This window comes from Chenopodium album, chromosome 11 (assembly GCF_948465745.1).
Source record: "Chenopodium album chromosome 11, dcCheAlbu1.1, whole genome shotgun sequence".
Taxonomy (NCBI): Eukaryota; Viridiplantae; Streptophyta; class Magnoliopsida; order Caryophyllales; family Amaranthaceae; genus Chenopodium; species Chenopodium album.
In genome coordinates, this window is record NC_137844.1 from 29,572,189 (window position 1) to 29,589,006 (window position 16,818).

At 43.9% G+C, this 16,818-nt stretch overlaps 1 non-coding gene across 1 annotated transcript; it reads left to right on the forward strand.

Annotated features, from left to right (window-relative positions):
• The first annotated feature begins 6,134 nt into the window (after nt 1-6,134).
• On the forward strand, nt 6,135-6,240 carry LOC145569704 (small nucleolar RNA R71). The gene has a single exon (XR_014096253.1). It is a non-coding gene; the product is annotated as a small nucleolar RNA R71 (small nucleolar RNA).
• Nucleotides 6,241-16,818: the final 10,578 nt, after the last annotated feature.

Consider the following 16,818-nt stretch of genomic DNA (forward strand, 5'->3'; position numbering starts at 1 on the left):
TCCACAATTATAAGCAAAACTACCCCAAAATCACACAAAATCCATACAAGCTCAATTTTTGCTTAACAATCCTAAAACATGATCTTATCTAACGAATCAAAACCACAAAGTACTCAAGGATTAGGATCATACCACAATTGAAGAGCTTGAAGACCTTCAAGAGCCCTCACGCACCACCACCTTGACCACCAAAGAGCAACCACGAATTTGGTGAAGAATAGGTGATTTTGAGAGGGGAAAGTGATGAATTTGTGAGGAAATTGAGGGAATGTAAGGGATTTATTGAGATTTCGAGGAAATAAGTGAGATTAGAGGAGATTTGGGAAGTTAGGGTTTGAGTTCTTGAGGAGAGAGAGTGAGAATCGTGAAGTTTGATGAGGAAATGAGGATAGAATCGGGGTAAAATGAGTATTAAGCCCCGATAAACCCAGATCTGCGCGCCCGCGCAAGTATACTGCGCGCCCGCGCAGATGGCGCACACATGTCGTGCAAAACCTTCTGCCAAAATCTGCATTTTTGTCTTCGATCTGCGCGGGTTCTCCTAGGGCTGCGCGTCCGCACAGCCTTCTTATGTGCGCCCGCGCAGATGTCGCGCACATGTCGTGCGAATGATTCTACCAGGTTCTGTTTTCTGAGCTTCCCTGTGCGCGGGTTCTCCCAGGCCTGCGCGCCCGCGCACAAGGTCTTCATCAAATCCTCTCGTGCATTGCTCCTCACTCACTTCCAAGTCTCTAAACCTCAACTTAGCTCCAAATATAACACCAAACGGCTTGCAAAAATAGTCCTTAATCACACATCCAAACTTCATACAATCATGCTAGATGCACCGGTTATCAAAGACTCAAATATAATCAAAACTCACAAATCCCAATAATCCAAAGTTGTAAATTGAAAAATGAAAGTAACATGAAGAGAAGAAAGTAGAAGAGGGTTAGAAACTCGGGTTGCCTCCCGGAAGCGCTTTTGGTTAGCGTTGTTAGCTCGACGGTCTTCGAGATGATTAAGGAGGGCGGAATTGATGATGCACATCAATTAGAGTAACCGAAATTGGTTCATCACTTGGGAATCCTTCAAAATAAGGCTTGAGGCGGTGGTCGTTGACTTTGAAAGGGGAGTGGCCATCTTGGAAAATTTCATAAGCACCATACGGAAACACCTCCGTAACAATGTATGGCCCACTCCATCTTGATCGGAGCTTGCCCGGGAAAAGCTTCAACCTCGAATTAAAGAGGAGCACCTTTTGCCCTTTGACAAAATCTTTCTTGATGATTTTAGCGTCATGCCACGCTTTTGATCTTGCCTTATACATACTTGCATTCTCATAGGCACTAAACCTCAATTCCTCTAGCTCATGCAACTCTAAAAGCCTTTGCTCCCCCGCACTATGGAGATCCAAGTTGATTTGCTTGATCGCCCAATGAGCACGATGCTCCATCTCCACGGGCAAATGACAATTCTTCCCATAAACAAGCTTGTAAGGGGTGGTCCCAATTGGCGTCTTGAAAGCGGTCCTATAAGCCCATAGAGAATCAATAAGCTTAGAGGACCAATCCTTCCTCGTTCTGGCAACTGTCTTCTCCAAGATCACTTTGAGCTCTCTATTTGTGACCTCCGCTTGACCACTTGTTTGGGGGTGATAAGCAAGCCCCCGCTTGTGAGATACCCCATATTTCTCAAGTAGTCGCACGAAGGTGTGGTGTTTGAAATGTGACCCCCCATCACTAATAATCGCCCTCGGAACACCGAATCTTGGGAAGGTCACTTTCTTGAAGAGGTTAACCACCACTTTTGAGTCATTTGTTGGAGAAGCTACGGCCTCCGCCCATTTGGACACGTAGTCAACGACAACCAAAATATATTTGTTCCCATTTGAGGAGATAAAAGGGCCCATGAAATCTATCGCCCACACATCGAAAACTTCAAGCTCAAGGATGGGGTTTTGTGGCATTTCATCCCTTCTCGAAATATTCCCCACCCTTTGACATCTATCGCAGGTCTTGACAAATATCCAAGAGTCCTTGAATAAGGAAGGCCAAAAGAGCATTGATTGGAGAACTTTTGAGGCGGTTTTCTGAGCACTCATATGCCCACCACAAGGAGAAGAGTGGCACATATGGAGAACACTTTGAAACTCATTGTCGGGGACGCATCTCCTCAACAACCCATCAACCCCTCTCTTCAACAAAATCGAATCATCCCAAATATATCTCTTTGCCTCGTGCTTGAGCTTTCGACGTTGTTGCGAAGTGAAATCCGGAGGTATGGCACCACAAGCCAAGTAATTCGCAATATCCGCATACCATGGAGCTGACTTCACCTCAAGAACATATAGCACATCATCCCGTAGAGCATCCTCTATTGGCAAACCATCATCCTCGAACCTTGCACCGCCCAACCTTGAGAGGTGATCCGCCACCACATTTTCGGCTCCCTTTTTGTCTCTCATTTCATAATCAAAGTCTTGGAGAACTAAAACCCATCTCAACAACCTTGGTTTAGCTTCCTTCTTCCCTATGAAATATTTGAGAGCCAAATGGTCGGTGTACACAATTATCCTAGAACCAATGAGGTAGGTTCTAAACTTCTAAAATGAGTGAATAACCGCTAAGAATTCCTTCTCGGTGGTTGTGTAATTTCTTTGAGCATCATTGAGAGTTTTGGACAAATAATGTATGACATGAAGCTTCCCATCCTTCCGTTGCCCAAGAACCGAACCAATAGCCTCGTCGCTTGCATCGCACATGAGCTCAAATGGAAGAGACCAATTCGGACCTTGGACAATAGGGGCGGTGCAAAGGGCCTCTTTCAACCTACAGAAAGATTCTTGACAAGCATCATCAAATATAAACTCTTTATGTTGTTGCAATAGGGATGTGAGAGGCTTTGCAATCAAAGAAAAGTCTTTTATAAAACGCCGATAGAACCCGGCATGGCCAAGAAAAGACCTCACTTCCCTCACGTTGGTGGGGGGAGGAAGTTTCTCAATGACCTCTACCTTGGCTCTATCAACCTCAATGCCGGCATGGGAAATTTTGTGCCCAAGAACAATCCCACTTTCTACCATAAAATGGCACTTTTCCCAATTTAACACGAGGTTAGCCCTCTCACATCTTTCTAAGCAACGAGATAAATTAGATAGACAATCTTCATAGGTGGCTCCTCCAACGGAGAAGTCATCCATAAAGACCTCTATCTCATCCTCAATCATATCACTGAAAATAGACATCATACAATGTTGGAATGTTGCGGGAGCATTACAAAGCCCAAAAGGCATCCTACGATACGCATAAGTACCGTAGGGACAAGTGAAAGTCGTCTTCTCTTGATCCTTGGGGTCAATCGGGATTTGGAAAAATCCCGAATAACCATCAAGAAAACAATAGAAGGAATGCTTTGTAAGCCTCTGCAACATTTGATCAATGAACGGTAATGGAAAATGATCTTTGCATGTACTTGTGTTGAGTTGGCGATAGTCAATGCACATGCGCCAACCGGTTACAAGCCTAGTGGGGACTAGTTGATCATGATCATTTTTCACTACCGTCATTCCCCCTTTCTTAGGCACAACTTGCACGGGAGATACCCAATCACTATGAGCAATTGGGTATATAGTTCCCGCATCAAGGAGCTTAGCCACTTCCTTCCGCACAACCTCTTGCATGGAAGGTTAAGCTTCCTTTGCCTTTGCCTAACGGGTTTGGCATCTCCCTCTAGATCAATTTTGTGCATGCATAAAGAAGGACTTATACCTTTGATGTCATCAATGGTATAGCCTAAAGCTTTCTTGTGTTTTTTCAAAACATTGATCAAGAGGGAGGTTTGCTCCTCCGTTAGGTTGGAATTAACAATTACGGGGAAAGACTCATTAGAGCCAAGAAATTCATACCTCAAGCCCAAAGGTAGAGGTTTCAAGTCTACCTTTGGTGCTCCCTTACCATTGGTGCTCTCTTCTCTTTCCTCAACTTGAAAGAGGTCATGGGTGTGAAAAGCCTCCTCCTCCATGCTCTCATCCATGCACTCGCTCTTACTTTCCTCTAGCAAATCCTCATAGAATTGAATGTCGTCCTTGTGAGCACCTAGCTTAGAATCATTCAACAATACACTTTCTAGGGGATCGTTAGAAGCATGCAAATGGGAACGAGAAAATTCACTAAGCATGGTATCTAGAACATCTACTCTAAAGCATTCACCACTTGAGGAAGGTTGTTGCATGACATTATTAAAATCAAACTCAATTGAATCATTGTCAATTTTCAAAGATATTTTACCTTCCTTTACATCAATGATGGCCCTAGAGGTGGCTAAAAACGGCCTACCCAAGATAATAGGAATCCTCTCATCCTCATCCATCTCTAGCACATAAAAATCCACGGGGAATGTGAACTTTCCTACCCTAAGGGGGATGTCCTCAACCTTACCCGTGGGAAATTTAATGGACCGATCCGCTAGTTGGAGAGTAATGTTAGTGGGGGAAAGGGTTCCTACACTAAGCTTTTGGTAGACGGAGTAGGGCATGAGGCTCACACTTGCTCCTAAATCACACAAAGCTTTGTCAAACTCAATGCCATTAATAGAACAAGGGATGGAAAAACTACCCGGATCCTTCAACTTGGCGGGAAGTTTGTTAGAAAGGATTGCACTACAATTGCGGTCAAGCTCACCGTTTCACACTCCCTTCTCCCACTCAATAGATCTTTCAAAAACTTAGAGTAATGGGCATTTGTTTCATAGCATCTACAAAAGGAAGGGAAACATGAAAATTCTTGATCACATCCAAAAACTTCCCAAATTAAGCATCAAGCTTAGCTCTCACAAATCTTTGGGGAAAAGGTAACCTCTCCTCTCTAGGTTGGAGATTTAGGGGCAAGGGGGTGGTCTCTTTTTCCTTTTGCACCTCAACATCCTTCTCCCTCTCAACACTAGAAGGCTCCTTGGTTCTCTCATTCCCCCTCTCTAACTCTACTTCATTTCGAGGGTCCTCCTCAAATAAGGGGTCACTCCCTACTACCTTTCCACTCCTTGTTGTCACAGCATACAAAGGTTTTGGGTTGACTCCTTGACTAAGGATAGAGGAAGAAGAAGAAGAGGAATTGGAGGCAAGTTGGGCAATTTGGGTTTCAAGCATTTTCATATGAGCATTGGCTCGCTTTTTATCCTCCTCATTTCTCTTCTTTTCCTCCTCATGCATTTTCATGATGGCATCTAGCTTAGCCATCACGGGATCATTAGGAGGGGCCTCAATTTGAAGAGGTTGTTGAGGTGGAGGAAGTTGGGCTTGATGGAAACCCGGAGGCCTATTGGTTTGGGCATAGTTAGAAACATTTTGGCCCCTATTGCCTCCGGTGCCTTGGTTGGGAACATTGCTTTGTCGATTGTTTCCCATGTTACCTTGATCACCAAAATTTTGATTTTGATGGTCATGGTATCGGGAGTTGGGTTGTTGGTTTTGATAGCCATACCCCCTTTTGTTAGAGTAGCCTCTTCCATTGAAGTTGGAAGGGCCTCCCCTACCATGGTATTGGTTACCATAACCACCACCACTTTGGTTCCAACCACGGTTTCCACCTTGATTCCAATTCCCCATTTGATTGGAGTTTGGCCTCAAGTTCCCTACATTTTCCATTCTAGGAGCAAAATTCATAGCATTGACATCTTCTACATTATCATCATGTTCATAGGGAAGGGGTTGAACTTCACAAGCATACACACAATGGGAGGTATCATGATCATAGGTTTCACAATTTGAGCAAAACATGCATCCTTGAGGCATTTTATTATAAGAAGAGGGGGAAGAAGTGGCCATACCATTGTCTCCCTTGGTTGAAGGGGAGGTATTACCATGAGGGTTGGACCTTTCTTTCATCATTTCGTCCATTTGCTTGGCCATCTTGGAGATTTGGGAAGAAAGGTTGTTGATTGCGTTGGCTTGCTCCAATGCATAGACACCTTTGCTAGAAGTGGCCTCCCTTTCTCCTTCGTACCAATCATCATAATCCTTTGCGGCCTCCTCTATGATGCATTCCACTTCATCCTCTCCTTTGTTCATGATTGGACCGCCGGCGGCGGCATCAAGGCTTGTTCTCCCTTGAGGTGAGAGACCTCCATAGAAAGTGTGGATGAGTTGATACTTGGGTATCCCATGATGTGGGCATTGACGTTGAAGCTCTTTGTACCGGTCCCATGCCGCACTTAGAGTCTCACCACTCTTTTGGCGAAAGCCTTGAATTAAAGATCGAGCCTCGGCGGTCTTCCTATGGTTATAAAATCTCCTCAAGAAAGCCGTAGTCACTTGGTCCCAAGTTGTGAGAGAGTTAGGGGGCACCTCCTTCTCTAGCCATTCTAGACCTCTCCCAATTAAAGAAAATTGGAAACATCTTGAGGCGGATATACTCTTAAGTCACTCCGTTGGCTTTGATCGTGTCACAATACTTCTCAAATTCTTTCAAATGCTCATGAGGGCTCTCAAATTTTCCACCCGAGAATTATTTCCTCTCTATTAAAGCAATCAAATTGGGCTTGATTTCGAAATTGTTGGCTTGAGTGGTAGGGGTTAGGATCCCTCTTTGGGCTCTAAAGGCTTCGGGAGCCCCAAGACGACTCAAAGGTGTATTCTCTCCCATTTTAGAACCTTCTTCACTTTCGGACTTAAAGATTGAAAAGGGGTTAATTTCCGGACTTGATGGCGAATTAGGGCTATCTAAGTCTTCACTTGAGGGTGAAGATGGTGGAGTATCTTCCAATTCTCTTACTCCTTTTTTTGTTGGGGTGTGAGAATTTCTACTCCTCGCTCTCGCTTCTCTTCGAAGTAAGGACAAAGATCTTTCTAGCTCCGGATCAATGGGAATCAAAGACCTTGAGCGAGTTCGTCCTCTGTTCATACAACAAAGCTAAGGAGAACGTAAGCACTGACAAGTAACAAGTAGTAACAAATACTAACAAACAAGAAATAAGATAGTCTCAAATAAAGTAATGAAAAAGCAATGGAAGCCGTCTCCCCGGCAACGGCGCCAATTTGACAAGGGAATAAACGCGTCGTCAATTTGTCTATCCCTAGATCAAATATAATTTATACACCTAAACAAACCTAATACAAGTATAAGGCAAGCATAGGGGTCGAACCACAAGGAGACATGCATAAACACCACATTCACTACTTAATACTTAAGCTACCTCGGAACAAGAAGTGTGAATAACTAAGAGATTAAACTAGGGATTAAGAATGATTAAAAATCAATATAACTAAGCACCAAGGGAAGTAGGTAGATGTAGTTGCCAATTGATCATGCAATAACACGGAAGCAAAGCAATGGAAAACTAAGCATGCAAGAATATCGAATTAAAGCTCAATCTAACCGCCTTCCGCGGTTAATCAATTTCTCCTAACATAGCCTCCATGTTTCCACACTAGAACCGTATATTAGAAGGTGCAATCAAAGAACTATCGATAACAATGAACCTTAACTAAGTCAACTTCCGTTTCTTGTTAGCAAAGATTCACCTTTAATCAACTAACAATGTGCACTTGCAAGAAGATTAAAGAATATTAAACATACAAAGACTTTAATCACCATTAACAAAACCCCAACATCATAAGCATGAATCAATCAACAACTACACCATCCCCACACCCTTGGCTAGGTGACTACTCACAAACCATATTGAAGACAATATCAATAATCAAATCAATAAGCATCAACATGATCAATAAGCAAAGAAGGAAAATCAAAATAAGCAAACAAAACTAAATACAAAAGTAAAGAAAGAGAGTAAGAGATTTCTCATTAATTGAAGATGAAGATTTACAAAGATTCAATCAATCTCCTTCTTCAATATCCAAGTTCATCAATGGAAATCCACACTTTCTCTCTCTACTAATGAAGTTTCTCTCACTAGATTAGGGCTAAAAAATGTTTCTAAGTAATGATAGATGATCCACTAAAACTCCCTACGACCTACATATATATGTCCTTTAAAAGATACAAAAATACGAAATAAAAAGACTGCAACTCAGCGGTGCGCGCCCGCGCACATACACTGCGCGCCCGCGCAGAAGTTGTGTGTGCGCCCTCGCAGATCTTGCGCGCCCGCAGATCTGTGGGTACGGAGAATGAAACCCATGGATGCGCGCCTTCTCCCAGCAATACTGCGCGCCCGCGCTTGAGGAGTGTGCGCCCGCACACATCAAGGTCGCGCGCCCGCACACAAAGCGCGCACAAGGCGCACGCAACACTCTGTTTTGGTGGGTTCTCCCAGGGCTACGCGCCCGCACACATCAAGGTCGCGCGCCCCCACACAAAGCGCGCACAAGGCGCACAAATCTTATGTTTGTGTTCTGTTCTTGGAGCAATCCTGCGCGGGTTCTCACAGCGCTACGCGCCCGTACACAGGGGAGTTTCGGGTGAATTGCTCTTCTTCCAATGCCTTGATTCCTACAAAACAAAAACAAAGAAAACAAGGAGAAAGGCAAACAAAGAAAAGAGGAACAAAATGGAGAGAAAAGGGGGCAAACAAGCTACAAATGGGTGGGAAAAACCCGTAAAGAGAACACTAAATTGTGGCATAAATGCCACTCATCAGAGACATGCCACATTTTTTTTACAAAACAAGCAAAAATCAACTAAAAGTAAAGTATATGCAAAGACCTAGACTTAAACAATCAAAAACACTCAAACATAGCCACCGTTCCCCGGAAACGGTGCCATTTTGACGTAGGGAAAATTAGGTCATTATCTAATCCTCCTTAGGGCCAAAAAAATTTATAATCACTTAACAAACCTAAATACGAGTATAGAGGTAAATCAAGGGCTGAACAACTAGGAACGACTATGTTCAAGTATTTCCAATTAACGCCTAAGCTAGGTCGAAGTCGAAGGTGAAAGGTCACGCTAATTAACTACCTAACCCAAGAACCAAACTAAAAAAACACTAGGGGATGGGGATCAACAAGTAATCATGACCATTGCAACAACTTGGGAAGAACATGCAAATCAATGATTGTGAAGACTAATGATAAGAGCTATCAGTTGAAATCAAAGAGCTATCTCCTAATCGTTAAGGTAGCGGTCTCTACGAAAAACAAACTAGGAGAATCATTATCCAAATGAATTGACAATTGCAATTCCTAAATTAATTGGTCGTGTCATTAGAAATCCCAATGCAATCTAGCATAATTCTTAAGACCTAATCAAATTATACGCATGTAAACTAATATTAATCACTTTAATCTCTTCAATAAATCAACATAATTCCCAAATTAATCATAATCTATAAATCATACAAGTTTCACCCAATCCCTAGCCAAACAACTACTCAAGAACCAACATCTAACCAACAAGTAACTAAAGAAATCAAGAATCCACAAAATATGAAGAACAATTATACTAATTAAGATAAAACCAAACAAACATGAAATTAAACAAAGCAATAAAATTGGATAGAGTTAGAAATCCTCATTGATTGATTATAAGGATATTCTATACAATTGTCACCTTGAATCTTCAATCTCTCAAATTCCCAATGAAATCCCTCACTTTCTCTCTCTAAATCTACTCCTAAAACTAACCCTAGATCAAGAGAGAGAAGCTCTCAACCTAATCTAAAATATAGGATCTGAAATTGGATTAAAATTGTTCTCTTCATTTTACCTCAAAAGTGGGTATTTATATTTACAAGGTTAAAAGGGAAAATGAAAGAGAAAAGAAAATAAAAGAAAATAAGAAGAAAATAAAATAAATAAAAAAAGAAAGAGAAAGTAAAAAGAAAATAGAAAATAAAAGGAAAGTAAAAAGTATCGAAAATAAGAAGTCACTGGCTTTTGATTTTCGCTGCTCTTAATTAGGAAATAATCCTATGCTTCTCACATCACCAAGTCATGCACATCACAATTTTTCGACCATCAAATCATTCAAGATCAGCGACCAATTTACACCCAGCTTGTGCGCACGCATCAATGGGTCTTCGCGCGCACACTTGGTGGTCGAATGGGCTGCTAGGTGCGGTTGATGCTGTGGCCGAAGCAGGGGCTACGGTGCTCTACTAGGTGCGATTGTTGCGGGTTTATTGTTGCGGGATATTGGTTGTGAAGGTGGCTGATTGGTGGTTGTTTTGGGTGTTTCGGTGCTAGAGGTGGAGTAAGGGCAGCAACTTTACGGATTTGGGTTGCTGCGGTGGCTGATTTGGGGATTCGATTGATGGGCAGTTGCAGTGGCTTACTGCTGTCCGGTGATGCGATGTTGGTGGGTGATGGTGGTATTGTGAGTGGAGGAATGCAGGTCTGCTATTGTTACTGTTATTATTGTTGGTGAATTGGGGAAGTAGGGGATTGCGTAAGTGAGAGTTAGTGTTTATTACGGTGCTTCTTGTTTGCGCTCTCGAGCATCAAGCTCGTATGATGCTGAGGAGCAAGGCAGCCCCTAAATGTGAAAATTTGCGTGTTCATCACCAAAATCAATGAGAGCACAATCACAAGAGCACAATGGTTTTATTTATCGTCATTGCACTACCTGTCAGTACAGAAGGCCAAAAGTAGATGTCTACAGTTAGCCCCCATTTTGATCGAGTCTAGAATAGATGATGATCAAAGTAGTCAAGGAAATAAATCCGAGACTCATTCTACGAAGTTCTCTAAGGATAGAGAATCTTCCAGTAATGTTTTAGGATGTCGAAACAATCCTTGGTTCGCTATGTGTTTGAAACAAGTAGCTATTAAGGCTAGAAAAAGGTTTTCCCTAGTCTTAACGCGCTACAGAATCTAGATTGATCCTTTTCAATTGTAGAACGCTTTTACAAGTAAAGGTATTCTAGGTGATGTCAAGTCATGAGAAGAGATCGGTTTTAAAAGGATAAAAGGGGAAGATTTCCTCTCAATTGTGTCATCGTTGGTCTAAAGTCCCTCGATATGTCATCGAAACTTTAGCCTGACTTTAACAAAGTAAAAAGATGAAAAGGGGTTTTCGGTATTCCAGTCGAAATGGTCTGGTATTCGAGCCGGGTCCGGTATTCGAGCAGGATGTCCACAAGATAGAAATACATGTCTCAGGACTGAAGACATATATCCAAATCCAGTGAGAGGGAAGAAAGTCAGCAACTCTCTCAGCAGTTTTGTCCACAAGATGAGTACACGTGTCTCAGGACTGGGGGCACGTGACTACATAGGCGCGACATCGTCTCGTCACTTCTTTATACAGGGGGTGATTCGACACCCTAACTGTCCGGTAAGTTAGTAAGCGCACTAACTACCGTATTTCCTCCCATTCAAGAAGTGCCTGTTCCTGATGGTTCGACACGCCTGTCGACTCGTGAGCTAATGCTTACAGTAATTCTCAACCTTTTAGTTCCGAGAGGTAGATCTCGCAAAGCTTGGGCTGAAGTGAAATTTTACGCAACACCTACGTCGTACAATTTTGCGCCGTACTATGCGTCATTTGAATTTTTACGCTGCATGAAAACGCCTTCCTTTTTGCTTCGAACGTGAAAAAAGAAGAAAACCCGGACATTTGTAACGTCAGTATAGTAAAATGCAAAACCTGCCTATGGCTGCTTTCACGTAAAGCACCACCATGGAACGTCTTAAGGCACTCTTACCAAAAACGTTCAAAACGTATGCTTGGGGAAGGCACAAAGCACGGTGTGCATGCAAGAATGATGCAAAAAACTAACAAAGAAGAAAACAAACTACAATATGCAAAGCAATTTAAAAAGATTTTGATAATTTGAGCGCCATTACGTCTAATAACGAGCAAAAACCGTTAAAGTATGATCAAACGGATCAAAATCAAGATTCCGGTCATTTTAGTGACCAGTATCCGCGCGCAACTCAGCGGGTCGCGCTGGCCTGGCGCGCGCATCTTTCTGAGTTGCGCTAGTCTGTAACGCGCAACTGATTCAGTTGCGCGCGACACTCAGTTCAGCAAAAAGAAAAATCGCAAAACGCGATTTTTCATTTCGCTTTCTCTCTGTCTTTAGGGCCAGCTTTATTAAGGTCCCTAAAGTCGACACACATGCGAACTCGTCCATCCTTTTCAAGGACTGGGACGATGTTCGCTACCCATACTAGGTAATTACATACGCGAATAAAACCTGCGTCCAACTGTTTTTGTATTTCTTCCTTTATTTTTAATGCTACATCAGGTTTCATTCGTCGAAGTTTTTGTTTTACTAGTTTAGAGGTAGGGTTCAAGGGAATGGTATGTTCCGCAATTTCCCTATCTATTCCAGGCAAAGATGTGATGCTTTTACAGTGGTAGGCAGGGCCACTACAAGAGAGAATGCAACATGTACCTAGAAGATGAGGCAAAGGGAAGTGTTTTGGGTAAAACTACCAAAGACACGTGGCTTTATCAGAAGCTGACACATGTCAGCCCCTAGGAGGCCCAAACGGATCCCTCATTTAACGCCATGTGTCACTCTTAACAAATGGGAGAAAAGGCTACTTTTCAGGCCCAAACCCCAAGAAAGCCGTATTACAACACAGCCCACCAAATTAGGTCAGAATGACCTAATAAAGGGTACCATTCCCAATGACCCTGTAAATAGGGAGATTTCCCCCATTTATGGGGCAGATACAATTATTACAACAACCCTACATTCTCTTACATCAGAGAAAACACTTGATCTCGGAATCCGAGAAGATCTCACTCTATTTTTTCGCACCTTTTTCTCATTCTCCAACGCGTTCTAAGTTGATCGTTAGAGGCGGAGCTCCAACCAACCGAAGTCTCCATTGTTTTGCAGGTACATGCGTCACAAAACCATTCTTCGAGCTGTAACTCTCCCGAGAGACAAAAACACCCAAAACTTTTGGCATCGTATGTGGGGAGAGTACCTCAAGGATGGTTCAATAGTCTGTACCACCGCCAGACCCCAGCCGTCCAACAATTGATAGGGAGGTCTTTACCGACCAGGAAGACGACCACGATGTGGACGTCGAAACATATGTGGCCTCTAACGGGTCACTCATTGCTAAACACATTTGTTCCAGGGATAAGCTGGAGCGAGTAAACAATGAAGCTTGTACCAGCAAGTCTGCTGGATCACCGCAGCAGGCGGTCAAGCCCCATTAACCCAAGACGAGCTCATAAAATTCATGAAAAGTTTCAAGGGTGAGATCAAGGACCTAATCGAAAAGAAGGTGACTTGCTTAAGCAAGAGTTAGTCGGTTAAAAAATCTCCTCGAGCCACGAGGAAGAAGTCAGTCAGAGACAGGCAGCCTACTCCACATCCCAAGTAGAAGACTACGCCTGCCCTTGACTGGACTAAAATCCTTCTGCCCCAGACGATCATAAGGAAGGTCATCTGTGCAGTTCAGCCGGATGGAAGCAAGAAGAACTTTACCGATGCTCGGCATATCATCGAGCAAAATCGGAATCAGCAACTGTCTAAGTCAGCTTCTACGTCAAGCTTTCCAGACAGCTTCTATAATACATCTGCAAGGAATACTCAATCCCTACATGGGAGCCATATAGGTGGCAAGTCCGTCCATTCTGGTCCTTAGATGATTGGGAATGCCCCGTATGTGCCTCAGATGGCATACAGGCCATACGCCCCTCATTTCATGCAGCCGGCCCTCTTTAGAGGACAGGCGGCATTCAATGTCCGACCTTTGGACTGGCAACTCCGTCTGCTCAAACTTGGTGAACAGACTTCTGCGTTCACCAAGGAGATAACCGAGGCGGCACAGCCGACCAAGGTTAAGAATGTGTTGGTTGGTTCTTATGATGGCACCTCAAACCCTGAGGACCACCTCATGGCCTACTCCAACCTTATGCACATGCAGAGGTTGGAGGATGCTATGTGGTGTAGATGTTTTCCTGCTACCTTGAAGGGCATAGTCCAACAATGGTTCGGCAACTTGCCAGCCGGATGTATAGATAGCTTCAAGAGGCTAGCCTTCTTGTTTTCTTCTAACTTCTCGATGAACATCCCTGCCAAGAAAACAAGTCTTAAGTTGAGCACTATTTGGCAGGGGGAGAGAGAAGAGCTCCGCTCCTACGTCAGGTGGTTCAATCTGGTGAGAATCGAGATTCAAGGACTGTCTGATGAAGTTTCTTAAACAAACTTCTTTAAGGGTGTGAAGGACGGGTCGACTTTTAAGTTTGACCTTGTTAGAAAGAGGGTTTTCACCCTTAAAGAGGCGTTAATAGAGGCGGAGAGATTCATACAAGCAACCGACCTCTGCACGTCTAGTAATCAGGCAGACTCCAAGAAGTCTGGCAAACAAAAGGAGTTCCGGTCTGCTCAGCCAACTCCCAAGTCCGATCAGAGCAAAAAGAGAAAAGTCTAGATAGTTGAAGATTCTGATCAACCGTCCCAGAAGAAAAAGAAGGAATTCAAACCGTACTCCCCAAGGTACGAGTTTAATAAACACTGCTACTCCATCCTCATGGAAAAACGGGATGGGGTGACTATTGAGAAGCCCGCGGCCATGAAAGGTTACGCCAAGAATTGGAACAAGAATTAATACTGCAAGTTCAATGAGGACATTGGTCATGACACCAATGATTGCTTCACCCTCCAGCGTTGTTAGACCGTCTGGCTTATCAAGGGGAGTTGAAGTCATACATCCTCAAGTCTAAGGCCACCTTGAAGACGAACAAGGGGCAGTCGTCCAAGAAGACCCCCCAGCCTACTAGTAGTTCGGACACCGACAAAGATACCGTCTACACAATAGCAGGCGGTTTCAGTAGTGGTGGCCCGACCATTCGGGGTACCAAGGATCATCAACGGTACATTCCCAATCGTCCTCATCACTAAGAAGGATCGGGGCAAAGTCTGCCGACCGCATGACGACCCGGTCGTCATTGAATGTAATGTCGCGAACCAGCTGGTTGGAAGGATCCTTATTGACACTAGTAGCTCCTTAGACCTCATCAGCTACAAGTATCTGTCCAAGTTGAGCTATAAGCTGGACAACCAGCGCGATGTCTCCCATCCACTAGTTGGCTTTGGGGGAGGGGTCGTGCACCCAGTCGGATAGATTGATCTTCCCATCTGGCTGGAGCAGAAGGGAAAAGGGCGACATATTATCGTCTGATTTTTGGTGGCTAAAGAGCTGACCACCTATAACATCATTCTTGGCTGACCCACTCTGAAAAAGTGCAAGGCCGTCATCATCCCAGCTCTCATGCTACTCAAGTATGAAAAGGATGATGGCTCTTTTGGCTCCCTCAACGGGGATCAGAAGACGGCAAGGGAGTGTTACCTCTCAGACGTCAAACCAACGTTTGTTGCAGCCGGTCCGTCGAAGGAGCCAATAGACCTTGACGATGTCAATGACTCTGATTCACCCCCGCCAGCAACCGGAAAGAAAAGAAAAGCTGATCAGCTGGTGGAGGTGAAAAAAGAGAAGAAATAGCAATCACTGACCGAGGAACGGTCAGAAGAGCTCCGTCCCCAGCCGGCGGGTGAGCACATTGATATTTCTCTAGATGACAGTCATTCGGAGCGAACTGTTAAGGTTTAGTGCAGACTTGCGTCTCTTGCTGAAAGAATTCAAAGACATTTTAAACCTTTGAAGTGGAAGAGATGCCTGGCATCAGCCCGGATCTCGCTGTCCACAAGCTCGACGTGGATCCTAAAAAGAAGCCCATCCGGCAAAAGCAAAGAAATCACGGCGAGGAAAGGAGTCATGCGGTAGCTGTTGAGGTTAAAAAGATGTTAGACGCTGGGTTCATTCGACCATGTAACTTCCCTGGTTGGGTTGCGAACGTGGTGCTTGTAAAGAAGCCGAATGGTACGTGGCGCATGTGTGTAGATTATACTGACTTGAACAAGGCATGTCCAAAGAACAGTTACCCACTTCCAAAGATCGACAGTCTGGTCGACTTTACAGCCGGGCATGCCTTGATGAGTTTTATGAATGCCTACTCTGGCTTCCACAAGATACCCCTGTGGAAAAAAGATCCAGAGAAAACGACCTTCGTCACTGATCAGGGGTTATTCAGTTATACGGTGATGCCGTTTGGCTTAAAGAATGCACGGGCTACTTTCCAACGGATGATTAATACAGTCTTCATTAATCAGATTGGGAGGAATTTAGAGGCGTATATTGATGACATGATAGTCAAATCCAAGCTACAGACTGATAACCTTGTTGATCTCCCTGAAACCTTCACCACACTCAAGCGGCATAAGGTCATGTTAAATCCCAAGAAGTGTGTTTTTGGTGTTGAGTTTGGGAAGTTTCTCGGATTCCTGATTGATCAAAGGGGGATAGAGGTAACCCCGAGAAGATACAGGCGATTATTGACATGAAGTCACCCCGCACTGTCAAGGAAGCTCAAAGGCTTACCGGTTGCCTGGCTGCGCTTGGGAGATTCCTCAGTCGGTCAGGTGACAAATGTCTTTACATCTTCCAAACAATCAGGAAGAAGACTAGATTCGAATGGGGGGAAGATGTTGAGGCGGATTTTCAAAAATTGAAAGAACATTTACACCCCTTGCCAAGGATTGTTAGCCCTTTGCCAAAGGAGACGCTTTACATGTACCTAGCCGTCTTCGATCATGCCCTCAGCGCCGTTCTCCTTGCTGAGAGAAACCACATTCAGCTCCCGGTCTATTTCATTAGCCATGTTCTCAGAAATGCTGAACTCCGGTACCCCATGGCTGAAAAATTTGGCCTTGCTCTCTACATGGTCGTTAAGAAGTTGAAGCCTTACTTCTTGGCATATCCGGTTGTGATCTATACAGATCAACCCCTCAAGCGGCCAATGACAACCTTGGAGTCATCCGGTAGAATGCTCAAATGGGCTATTGAAATGCAAATTCTTCAAATCACCTACGAAACAAGAAAGAAAGTGAAGGGTCAGGCGTTTGCCGACT